This window comes from Salmo salar, chromosome 20, assembly GCF_965601325.2.
Source record: "Salmo salar chromosome 20, fSalSal1, whole genome shotgun sequence".
NCBI lineage: Eukaryota > Metazoa > Chordata > Actinopteri > Salmoniformes > Salmonidae > Salmo > Salmo salar.
This window is the reverse complement of record NC_138310.1, coordinates 67,337,152-67,349,626: the sequence shown is the minus strand read 5'-3', so window position 1 is coordinate 67,349,626 and position 12,475 is coordinate 67,337,152. Positions and strand designations below refer to the sequence as shown.

Genomic DNA, 12,475 nt, shown 5'->3' with positions numbered 1-12,475 from the left:
AACCTTGCCCTCATCCTGGTCAAGGTGGCGAGACACGGTAGTGATGATACCATAGGGCTTGTTGATATCTGCACCAGACAGGATGCTCTTGCCAGCATACTTGGGGCCCAACATGTACACTGCGGTGTGTATGGGCTTCAGGCAAAAGTCTAAATGCTTTTTGATGTTTTTCAGAACTGCAGTTTCCTCTGCTTGGCGCAACAGTAAAGTGGGCAGGGCAATATGGATTTATTCTCTTACATCTGCAAGCAGAGTCTGAACATCAGACAGGATGGCATTGTCTCCCTCAATCCGTGCAAAGGCTACTGCTATAGGTTTCAGGAGTTTTGGGCTGCTTACCACTCTCTCCCAAAATACATCATCCAGGAGGATCCTCTTGACGGGGCTGTCCATATCAGCAGACTGTGATATGGCCATTTCTTGGAGAGACTCCTTCCCCTCCAGGAGACTGTCAAACATGATGACAACACCAACCCAACGGGTGTTGCTGGGCAGCTTCAATGTGGTGCTCTTATTCTTCTCACTTTGCTTGGTGAGGTAGATTGCTGCTATAACTTGATGACCCTTCACATACCTAACCATTTCCTTGGCTCTCTTGTAGAGTGTATCCATTGTTTTCAGTGTCATGATGTCCTTGAGGAGCAGATTCAATGTATGAGCAGCACAGTCAATGGGTGTGATGTGAGGGTAGGACTCCTCCATTTTAGACCAAGCAGCCTTCATGTTTGCAGTATTTTCTGTCACCAGTGCAAATACCTTCTGTGGTCCAAGGTCATTGATGACTGCCTTCAGCTCATCTGCAATGTAGAGGCCGGTGTGTCTGTTGTCCCTTGTGTCTGTGTTCTTGTAGAATACTGGTTGAGGGGTGGAGATGATGCAATTAATTATTCCTTGCCCACGAACATTCAACCCCCCCCCCCCCCATCAGAGAAGATTGCATTACAGTCTGCTTTGTCTACGATTTTCTTGACCTTCACTTGAACTCTGTTGAACTCTGCATCCAGCAAATGAGTAGATAAAGCATGTCTGGTTTGTGGGGTGTATGCTGGGCGAAGAACATTCAGAAATCTCTTCCAATACACATTGCCTGTGAGCATCAGAGGTGAACCAGTTGCATACACAGCTCGAGCAAGACATTCATCAGCATATCTCTGACTACGTTCTTCCATTGAGTCAAAAAACTTCTGATTCCAGGAGGACCATGAGCTGTTGCTATCGATAAGGTGTCTGCTTCATCATTTTCACCTCGACTAGAAGTAGAGGGACTTTTGTCAGAGGTTGCTTGTTGTGAGCACTGAGGGAACTTTATGCACTTGGCCAGATGATTCTGCATCTTTGTTGCATTCTTCACATATGATTTGTCACAATACTTGCAAATGTACACAGCTTTTCCTTCTACATTAGCTGCAGCGAAATGTTTCCACACATCAGATAGTGCCCGTGGTATTTTCCTGTAAAGATTATTAAATAAAAAAAATAAAAAAAATAAAAAATGAAACATGTAATGGAAACGGGTGAATTAACACTCAGTTACCAGGCTCAAGCTAGCTAAAACCCACATGGTAGCAAAAACTAACTAGCAGGAATTGTTAACAAGTTAGAAATGATTTAAACCCATTTTGCTGTAGGCTACAATTTACTAGTTAACAAAAAATCATATATGTCATATAAAATGTATTCATCCCACTCAGTATTGTAATCAAAACTTACCAGAAAGCATGTAGTCCTTGGCTCAGACAGTATAGTAGTGTGGGCTCAATAGCATCTCATTTGTGTGCAAGATCTTGAGAATCAGTTGTACATGTGATGGAAGAATTCACTGTGCATGCAGAGGGTTGCAATTCCATTGAATTGGGGATAGTTTAACCAAAATATGCCACAAGACCTAGAATTTACTTGTGTATCCTGCAAAAAAAGGTTCACTGTTATAAGCTAATTTTTATTTTATGAATTAAAGCAAAATTCCCCAAATTCCAGGACTTGACTTCCCATGGAAAATTTCACTAAAATTTCCTGGAAAGTTTTCCGACCCTTTGCAACCCTATAGAGCGACTTACAGGGTTAAATGCCTTGCTCAAGGGCCCATCAACAGATGTTTCACCTAGTCTGCTCTGAGATTCAAACCAGCAACCTGTCAATTACTGGCCCAACGCTCTTAAAGCCAAATCAAATCACCCCAAACACACAGGGCGGCTACCTGCCGTTATGTGCGTTTGGGGTGATAAAATGTTCCCTTTTCACTCTCTCCATGCTGAGCACCTATACTATTGGTTTACTTAAAAGCAGGAACACACACTCTGTAGGTGAGTCAGTCTCCTTTATTTCTCCCACGTCATTCTTTGTCTGCCTGCCTGTCTGTATTGAAATGGGCTATGGAGGCCAGACTGGCTTGTGTAGTCTCACAGGGAGTGTATTCCACTTGCTACCCTCCCCTCCCCCTCTACCATCATCAGTGAACTTTTAACCCCTAGTTGAGAAGTCAGAACTTATTATGGTGGATGTTTAGTTGTTTGTCTAACTTTGTCTCTTTGATGACACTGTCATGTAACAGTCATTATGTTGTAATCCTGTAGCTAAGACTTTTATGGCACATAATCATTGTGTATTTGTCATCACCAATCGTTGGTATGATTTTTATTTTTTCATGTCTCCATAAGTAGACTATTTCCTTAATTCCTTTGTTCATCAAAGTAGCTTCAGATGGGTTCCTTGTACAAAAATAAATTGGACTCGTGTGGAAATCAATTGGACTTGTGTAGTTGCGTGTGTGGTAGTATTCACTGAAAATACTTTGTGCGCCATCATTTATACATTATCACTGAATGACACTGTGGCCGAGCAATCTGTGACATGCTTCATCACAAGCTCTCCCATTTTTAAAGCAATTAGATGCAGTGCACAATGTACAAAAATAAGCCTATATTGGCGCAATCGAGACATCCAGTTTCCTTGGTGGTTGTGGGTTTTCTTCTATTACTAAGCATCTAGATTACAATATCCCCCCTTGTTCAGCGGTCACTCACACGTCTAGGTGGGTGCAGAATGGTGGGTAGGGCATGGTAAACAGGAAGCAACAGTTTGGCTTTGGTCACTGACCAAAGAATCCTCTACACCCTCCTATAGTACGGTATACTGACGGTGAGTAAAATGCATGTCTCATAATTAGGCTCACCTCTCAATTCTTCCTATGAAATTGCGCAAACTCAACATTTCGCAGTGTGTGTTGGGATAGCACTGCTCTGGGGCCTCCTGGCTTGTTTGATGTGGCTGTTGGAGGGTCTAATTAGCTGCTACACCCTCAATAATTTTTACCCCCTCAGCTAGCATTGGGACACTTGTGCATAAAGCAGAGGTGCGCATGAACGTGCAAATTGAGTTTTGAGGGGATTTGGGATTCTGCCTGACACTCCCATGTACACCATTCTGTTCCTTCCCTCCACCCTAGCTAGTACCCTTTCACACACCCATATCCCTCATTCCCATGCTCCCAGTTTCTCCTTTTATATCCCATCAATAAGAAATGTAGTGCTGCCTGTAGCTGATCCTTATAGATGCTGTAGGTAAGGAGGAAACTGTGGTTTCTCAGGGCCACTTGTGTCTCTGGAACAACCATCATCTTCATATTCTCCTTATGGTTCCCTGGTCAACTCCAGGTCTTGGTTGGCTTTGTCCCAACAAGCCGAGGGCATCAGCATAGCTACACAGTGTAAACTTGCACCGTCACTGGAGCTGTCGGTGAGAAACTAAACACTAGGCATTGGATACCATAGAATTAGGAACTAAAATAGAGATCCTATGAAAATTACTATGTTGGATGCTGTAAAATCACGAGCATGAGTGGTCGCTGGCCGGGGCTGAGATGGGCTAGGTCTGACCTGGTGAAGCTAAAGCTTGTTGTGGAAGCCATGCTGTAACGTTTTAATGCACAGTCAGCAATGGCTGCAATTTCTCCGTCTTGTTCTCTTTGTCGCTCTCCATTCATAACTCTCTCTTCCTCCCTAGGTGAAAATGGAGAGGGAGATCTGTGGAAAACAGTTTTATAGCGTCAGCCATTGCAAAAATACTGTCACAAATACTGACTTTCCCTTCTGCCATACATGAGGATGCTAAGACAATGCATTAACTGGATACAAGCTATATTTTGTTTTGAAGCTTTAAATAGAGGCTCAAGCGATGCCACTATTGGTTAAATAGGGAGTTTCTTTTTTAGATTTGGCATCAAACTATTTCCTGCATGGGTGACATTTTTGTGAATGATTAGCGAAGCGACTAATGTTGTTTACAGAAACAGCTTTTGTGCTATCGCTGGACTGGTTGCCTCTTCACATCTCCCGATTGGGTCTCTCTGTCTGATATCTGTGTTGAATTATTCTAGGTTTAGTCATTTGGATACATTTTCAATGGGCAGTGAATCGTCTCTACTGAATGTCCACCATTGGGATATAGCTGTAAAAAGTACCACCTCGTTTAAAAGGTAGATTTACTGATCCTCATTCCATTGCTTCATTCTCAACTAACAAGCATGTTCATGCAATGACCCTTACTGACCACGAGGCAAGTTTAACCATTTTGAAGACACTTTATAAGATGGTGTGTGTGCATACTATCAAAGAGTAGGACAGCAACATTTCATAGATCCATGATTTGATTGTGTACTTCAGCAAATAAAAATGTACTTCCTGTGTCTTGACCAGCGTTGACCCTTTTGAAGCTGATGATAAAGGAAATTCTACTACTCAGCATCTATATAGCTAATGCTAAGTGTCAAGCCACAGGCATGCAGCACTCGTAGACCTCCATAAAGATGAGGTATCAACTCAATTTAGTTTCTATCCCTCCTCCCTCGCTCTTTTGTGCCCTGTGAGCGCAGCTTCATACCCATAACATATTCTCTAGAGATGTGGACAGAGTTACATGTCTGGACAACTGAGAGAGTGGGGAGTTTCTCTCATGTCCCCACCCCCTAATGAGGAGGGATCTTCTCCAATGGGCTATGCCTCCTCCTCAGCCTCTCAGGGAGGATACGCTTGGCCCTGTAAAAGGAATTAAGTGAATGCAGAGAGGAGAGAAATGATTCGATGGTCCAAATAAGGGCATAGTGAGTGCCAGTCACGGCACCCCCAGAGCGCTTCAGGAGCTGGAATGCTGCTTTTGCTCCTCGGCCTCTTTCAAGTGGTCAGAGGCCTGGCCCAGACAGCCAAGGAACGTTTCCACAACGTTGGAGAGACGATTCCAGAGAAACTCAGGCACCGATGAGTCAGCACACAAAGAATGCTGAGTGGTTTGGGCCTGACCGAGAAAGAAAGAGGAAAAAGTGAGAGTTGGCGCATGAAAGAGTTTGAGAGGCAGAACATAACAAGAGACAGAGAATCCGACACCTTAGCGAGGGAGAGAGCGAGCCTGGTGCTGTGTTTATTTAACTAGGCAAGTCGGTTAAGAACAAATTCTTATTTACAATGACTGCCTACAGCGGCCAAACCCTAACCTGGACGACGCTGGGCCAATTGTGCGCCGCCCTATGGGACTCCCAATCACTGCTGGTTGTGATACAGCCTGGACTCGAACCAGGGTCTGTAGTGATGCCTGTAGCACTGAGATGCAGTGCCTTAGACCGCTGTGCCACTCAGGAGCCTGGTGCTGTGTGCCTCACAGGGGAGAGACTAAAAGCACTAGTCTTCAGTCTGCATGTAGCAGCATGCTAGGACCTGTGTGAGGAGGGGCAGGCATGAGGAAGGGAGATGGAGAGTTAACAGCAGTAGGCAAAGGATTACAACAGGGGCCCTGGTCCTCCTCAATCTTTAGTCTGGGGGCTTCAGTAGTCAGCCAGTCAGTCCATACGGTTTGCCTCTTACAAAACGACCTGTTCTTCAAGGATCTGAGGTATTCTGTCCATTTATCATCCTATTTTGTGTACAGCCGATGTGTTTTTGTGTTTGACTGATTTAACTCTACTTGTTATTCAGTGCTGTTACTGTCTGTGTCCCACTGTGTTAGTGTCAATTGGGCCAGATGTACACTACAAAAGTATATATACACCCCTTCAAATGAGTGGATTCAGCTATTTCATCCATACCCGTTGCTGACAGGTGTATAAAATCAAGCACACAGCCATGCAATCTCCATAGACAAACATTGTCAGTAGAATGGCCCGTACTGAAAAGTTTAGTGACTTTCAATGTGGCACCGTCATAGGATGCCACCTTTCCAACAGGTCAGTTGGTCAAATTTCTGCCCTGCTAGAGCTGCCCTGGTCAACTGTAAATGCTGTTATTGAGAAGTAGAAACGTCTAGGAGCAACAACGGCTCAGCCACAAAATGTTAGGCTACACAAGCTCACAGAACGGGTGTGCTGAAGCGCGTACCACATAAAAATCGTCTGTCCTCGTCTGTCACTACAGAGTTCCAAACTGCCTCTGGAAGCAACGTCAGCACAAGAACTGCTGATCGGTAGCTTCATGAAATGGGTTTCCATGGCCGAGCAACTGCACCCAAGCCTAAGATCACCATGCGCAATGCCAAGCGTCGGCTGGAGTGGTGTAAAGTTCGCCTCCATTGGACTCTGGAGCAGCGGAAATGCGTTCTCTGGAGTTTTTATTTTATTTATTTATTTTATTTATTTATTTCACCTTTATTTAACCAGGTAGGCAAGTTGAGAACAAGTTCTCATTTACAATTGCGACCTGGCCAAGATAAAGCAAAGCAGTTCGACAACATACAAAAACACAGAGTTACACATGGAGTAAAACAACATACAATCAATGATGCAGTAGAAAAAAATAAAATAAATAAGACTATATACAATGTGAGCAAATGATGTGAGATAAGGGAGGTAAAGGCAAAAAAATGCCATGGTGGAAAAGTAAATAAAGTATAGCAAGAAAAACACTGGAATGGTAGATTTGTAGTTTGAAGAAAGTTCAGAGATAAAATATAAATAATATGGTGCAAAGGAGCAAAATAAATAAATACAGTAGGGGAAGAGGTAGTAGTTTGGGCTAAATTATAGATGGGCTATGTACAGGTGCAGTGAGCTGCTCTGACAGCTGGTGCTTAAAGCTAGTGAGGGAGATAAGTGTTTCCAGTTTCAGAGATTTTTGTAGTTCGTTCCAGTCATTGGCAGCAGAGAACTGGAAGGAGAGACGACCAAAGGAGGAGTTGGCTTTAGGGGTGACCAGAGAGATATACCTGCTGGAGCGCGTGCTACAGGTGGGTGCTGCTATGGTGACCAGTGAGCGGAGATAAGGGGGGACTTTACCTAGCAGGGTCTTGTAGATGACCTGGAGCCAATGTGTTTGGCGACGATTATGAAGCGAAGGCCAGCCAACGAGAGCGTACAGGTCGCAGTGGTGGGTAGTATATGGGGCTTTGGTGACAAAACGGATGGCACTGTTATAGACTGCATCCAGCTTGTTGAGTAGGGTATTGGAAGCTATTTTGTAAATCACATCGCCGAAGTCGAGGATTGGTAGGATGGTCAGTTTTACGAGGGTATGTTTGGCAGCATGAGTGAAGGATGCTTTGTTGCGAAATAGGAAGCCAATTCGAGATTTCACTTTGGATTGGAGATGATTGATGTGAGTCTGGAAGGAGAGTTTACAGTCTAACCAGACACCTAGGTATTTGTAGTTGTCCACAAATTCTAAGTTAGAACCGTCCAGAGAAGTGATGCTGGACAGGCGGGCAGGTGCAGGCAGCGATCGGTTGAAGAGCATGCATTTAGTTTTACTTGTGTTTAGGAGCAGTTGGAGACCACGGAAGGAGAGTTGAATGGCATTGAAGCTCGTCTGGAGGGTTGTTAACACAGTGTCCAAAGAAGGGCCAGAAGTGTACAGAATGGTGTCGTCTGCGTAGAGGTGGATCAGAGATTCACCAGCAGCAAGAGCGACATCATTTATGTATACAGAGAAAAGAGTTGGCCCAAGAATTGAACCCTGTGGTACCCCCATAGAGACTGCCAGAGGTCCAGACAGTAGGCCCTCCGATTTGACACACTGAACTCTGTCAGAGAAGTAGTTGGTGAACCAGGCGACGCAATCGTTTGAGAAACCAAGGCTACTGAGTCTGCCGATGAGGATGTGGTGATTAACAGAGTCAAAAGCTTTGGCCAGGTCAATGAATACGGCAGCACAGTATTGTTTCTTATCGATGGCGGTTACGATGTCGTTTAGGACCTTGAGCGTGGCTGAGGTGCACCCATGACCAGCTCTGAAACCAGATTGCATAGCGGACAGGGTGCGGTGGGATTCGAAATGGTCGGTAATCTGTTTGTTGACTTGGCTTTCGAAGACCTTAGAAAGGCAGGGTAGGATGGATATAGGTCTGTAGCAATTTGGGTCAAGAGTGTCACCTCCTTTGAAGAGGGGGATGACAGCAGCTGCTTTCCAATCTATGGGAATCTCAGACGACACGAAAGAGAGGTTGAACAGGCTAGTAATAGGGGTTGCAATAATTTCGGCAGATAATTTTAGAAAGAAAGGGTCCAGATTGTCAAGCCCAGCTGATTTGTAGGGGTCCAGATTTTGCAGCTCTTTCAGAACATCAGCTGAATGGATTTGGGAGAAGGAGAAATGGGGGAGGCTTGGGCGAGTAGCTGTGGGGGGTGCAGTGCTGTTGAATGCAGTAGGGGTAGTTAGGTGGAAAGCATGGCCACCCGTAGAAAAATGCTTATTGAAATTCTCAATTATAGTGGGCTTATCGGTGGTGACAGAGTTTCCTATCCTCAGTGCAGTGGGCAGTTGGGAGGAGGTGTTCTTATTCTCCATGGACTTTACAATGTCCCAGAACTTTTTAGAGTTGGAGTTGCACGAAGCTAATTTCTGTTTGAAAAAGCTAGCCTTGGCGTTTCTAACTGCCTGTGTGTATTGGTTTCTAACTTCCCTAAAAAGTTGCATATCGCGGGGGCAGTTCGATGCTAATGCAGAACGCCACAGGATATTTTTGTGTTGGTTAAGGGCAGTCAGGTCTGGGGAGAACCAAGGGCTATATCTGTTCCTGGTTCTAAATTTCTTGAAAGGGGCATGCTTATTTAAGATGGAGAGGAAGGCATTTAAAAAAAATAACCAGGCATCCTCTACTGACGGGATGAGGTCAATATCCTTCCAGGATACCAGGGCCAGGTCGAATAGAAAGGCTTGCTCGTTGAAATGTTTCAGGGAGCGTTTGACAGTGATGAGTGGAGGTCGTTTGACCGCTGACCCATTACGGGTGCAGGCAATGAGGCAGTGATCGCTGAGATCTTGGTTGAAAACAGCAGAGGTGTATTTAGAGGGCACGTTGGTTAGGATGATATCTATGAGGGTGCCAGTGTTTGCGGCTTTGGGGTTGTACCTGGTGGGTTCATTAATAATTTGTGTGAGATTGAGGGCATCAAGCATGGATTGTAGGATGGCTGGGGTGTTAAGCATGTCCCAGTTTAGGTCACCTAGTAGCACGAGCTCTGAAGATAGATGGGGGGCAATCAGTTCACATATGGTGTCCAGAGCACAACTAGGGGCCGAGGGGGGTCTATAGCAGGCGGCAACGGTGAGAGACTTGTTTTTGGAGAGGTGGATTTTTAAAAGTAGAAGTTCAAATTGTGATGAATGAGTCTTCACCATCTGTCAGACCGACGGGGGAATCTGGTTTTGGCAGATGCCAGGAGATCGCATAGTGCAAAATGTAACGTTTGGTAGAGGAGGAATAATCGTCTGGGGCTGTTTTTTTTATGGTTCGGGCTAGGCCCCTTAGTTCCAATGAAGCGAAATCTTAATGCTACAGCATACAATGACATTCTAGACTATTTGCTTCCAACTTTGTGGCAACAGTTTGGGGAAGGCCCTTTCCTGTTTCAGCATGACAATGCCCTTGGCACAAAGTGGGGTCCATACAGAAATGGTTTGTTGAGATCTGTGTGGAAGAACTTGACTGGCCTGCACAGAGCCCTGACTTCAACCCCATCGAACACCTTTGGGATGAATTGTAACACTGACTGCGAGCCGGGCCTAATCACCCAACATCAGTTTCCTACCTCACTAATGCTCTTGTGGCTGAATGCTGTGGGGACTTGCTTCCAATGTTCCAACATCTAGTGGAAAGCCTTCCCAGGAGAGTGGAGGCTGTTATAGCAGAAAGGGAGTGTGGACCAACTCTATAATAATGCCCATGATTTTAGAATGAAATGTTCGACTAGCAGGTGTCCACATACACTACATGAAAAAAGTATCACTGAGTCTGTCACTGTGACAGCCCTGGAATTGACTGGAGGGTACATTCATTGAGGACAATACTGTCAGATGATACTGGAAACTTCAAAACTAATGCAATTGTTTTTGTACGTAAACTGAATAAGAGGTCACCTATGCCCATGTCGTTTGTGTGTGTACTCACCTTGTGCTGCTAGAGATACCCAGGTAGTGCGCTGTATCCTGGAGAGACAGGACCAGGTTATTTTTACTCTGCCTTTAAGAACGTGTGTGATCGGCATCTTCATCATCCACGACTTGGAACTGGGGTCTTTATTTTCATCAAGGCTGAGAGAGGGAGTTAGCATTGCTTTACTTTTTGTTTTAGCTCTCATTTTAAACTAGACATTTTTTAGTGGGAAGAGGTACTATGAGTGGAATAACATTTGTTCACATTTCCACTAGGCGTGAAGTCCTCCTGAGATCTGAATAAACTGAGCTGTGATGCATCTTATTTCATTACCTTTAGTCATGTTGATTTTCTCATGATATACAAATTAGAAAAATAAAAAGCTTTTGGAGTTCAAGCACCATTTTTGATTGGTACATGACTCTATCTGTGAGCAAATTAAAGTGCATTAGACTTTCTATTGATGTGATGTGCTAGACTGGACAGTTTGTCTGTCATGAATGACCCCACAGCGTCATAGCACACTGACAGGACATAGAAAGCACTCAACATGTTCTGCCAAATTAAGAGGCCAAAGTGGAACAGTGGAGGGAAAGTCCAAATTGCTAACATGTTTGGCACGGGGCTTGGTAGACTGATTAACTGGTAGCCTAAGTATGAACGCAGAGATGAGGATTGAGGGATTAAGAGGGACGATGGGGGACAGACGTGTAGACCGAGAGAGGGGGAGGGAAGAAAATAAGGAGTGTGGAGAAGAGCATGGTGGGAGGGCCAGGTAAACAGAGCGAGAGCCACTGGACCTGACTGTACTTGTCAGTACAAGCTCTGAGCAAAGCCTTATACAGACTTCTCAGAGCGTGTGCCCCTGTCGAGCACTGCAGTTTCCTGTTAACCCCTCACTGACTGAGAAATTATAGGATCCGATTCTGTCTCTAAATGTCTGAGTTTCTATATATTTTTTTTATTCAACGAAACGTTGTCATTGAGTTTGGTTTGTTGGTTCTCCTGTAGGTGTTGTCTGTCTGTGTATTCAGGCTGTAAACTTAATCATAATGTTTATCAGTTAGGTTGCTAATTTGTCATCTTGACAAACAGGATATTTTCATAAACTTTGCAGGAGCACTTGGTTATGACTTTGACATGTGCAGCAGCCACGTCCAACACAATTAATGTTTTATGGGTATGTGAAAATTCCTCAGATTAAGACTGTCCATTCCTTGTTTGTTATTTTAATGCTCAGCTAGCCAGTGAGCTATTGGCACTCACTGTACAACACCTCTTAAACGAACTGGTCAGCTAGTTAACGCTTAGCTTAATTGCTAGTCTGGACTCTTAACTAACCTTCAAGGACTGCATTATGTGTGCTGCTTGGACACTGTCACAGGAATGGGGCGGCAGCGTAGCCTAGTGGTTAGAGCGTTGGACTAGTAACCGAAAGATTGCAAGATCGAAGCTCCGAGCTGACAAGGTACAAATCTGTCGTTCTACCCCTGAACAAGGCACTGTTCCTAGGCCGTCATTGAAAATGAGAATTTGTTCTTAACTGACTTGCCTAGTTAAATAAAGGTAAAATAAATAAATAAATGGTTTATGGACTTTTTTTCCCCCCATGGTTCATTCAGATGGTAACACGTGGAAAAACATGTGCGTCCATGTAGCATGCCTGCCAACCCCTTGGACTGTGTGGCCTGCTTTAACATGGGAGTCTCAATGTCTGTAGATGTATCAATAATTCACTCCTCACTCTGTCCTCTTGAGCCCCTGCTTTCTCTCCTATTAAAAATGCATCCATTTCCCAGTCCCTTTTCTCTGTACCTTACCAGTTCGGAGCTGCCCTCACTGCTCCATACCTGGGTGGGTTGCATTCACTAAAAACAAATGTGAGCAAACCTTTTTTAAATGGAATATTGGCATTCTTGCTGGAAAAGTTCAGCTTGCACTTCTGTTTCCGTGTCTACTGACCACGATCCACATCTCTTTCCTCACCCTCTTCCCTCACACTGCTGTGTCCCCAGCCAGGGACATCTTTTTAATTTTTCTATCACTTCCTCCTTTCTTCACATGCCTTACCTAACAAACATTTAGGTCAACAGTGGGCACATGAGTGGGTAAACTTGAAAGGGTG

General features: G+C 44.5%; 1 protein-coding gene across 2 annotated transcripts in view; it reads left to right on the top strand.

Moving 5' to 3' along the window:
- The window catches only part of vaspb (vasodilator stimulated phosphoprotein b), a 43,366-nt gene that overhangs the window by 3,791 nt on the left and 27,100 nt on the right, over positions 1-12,475 (top strand). The window lies entirely within an intron of this gene.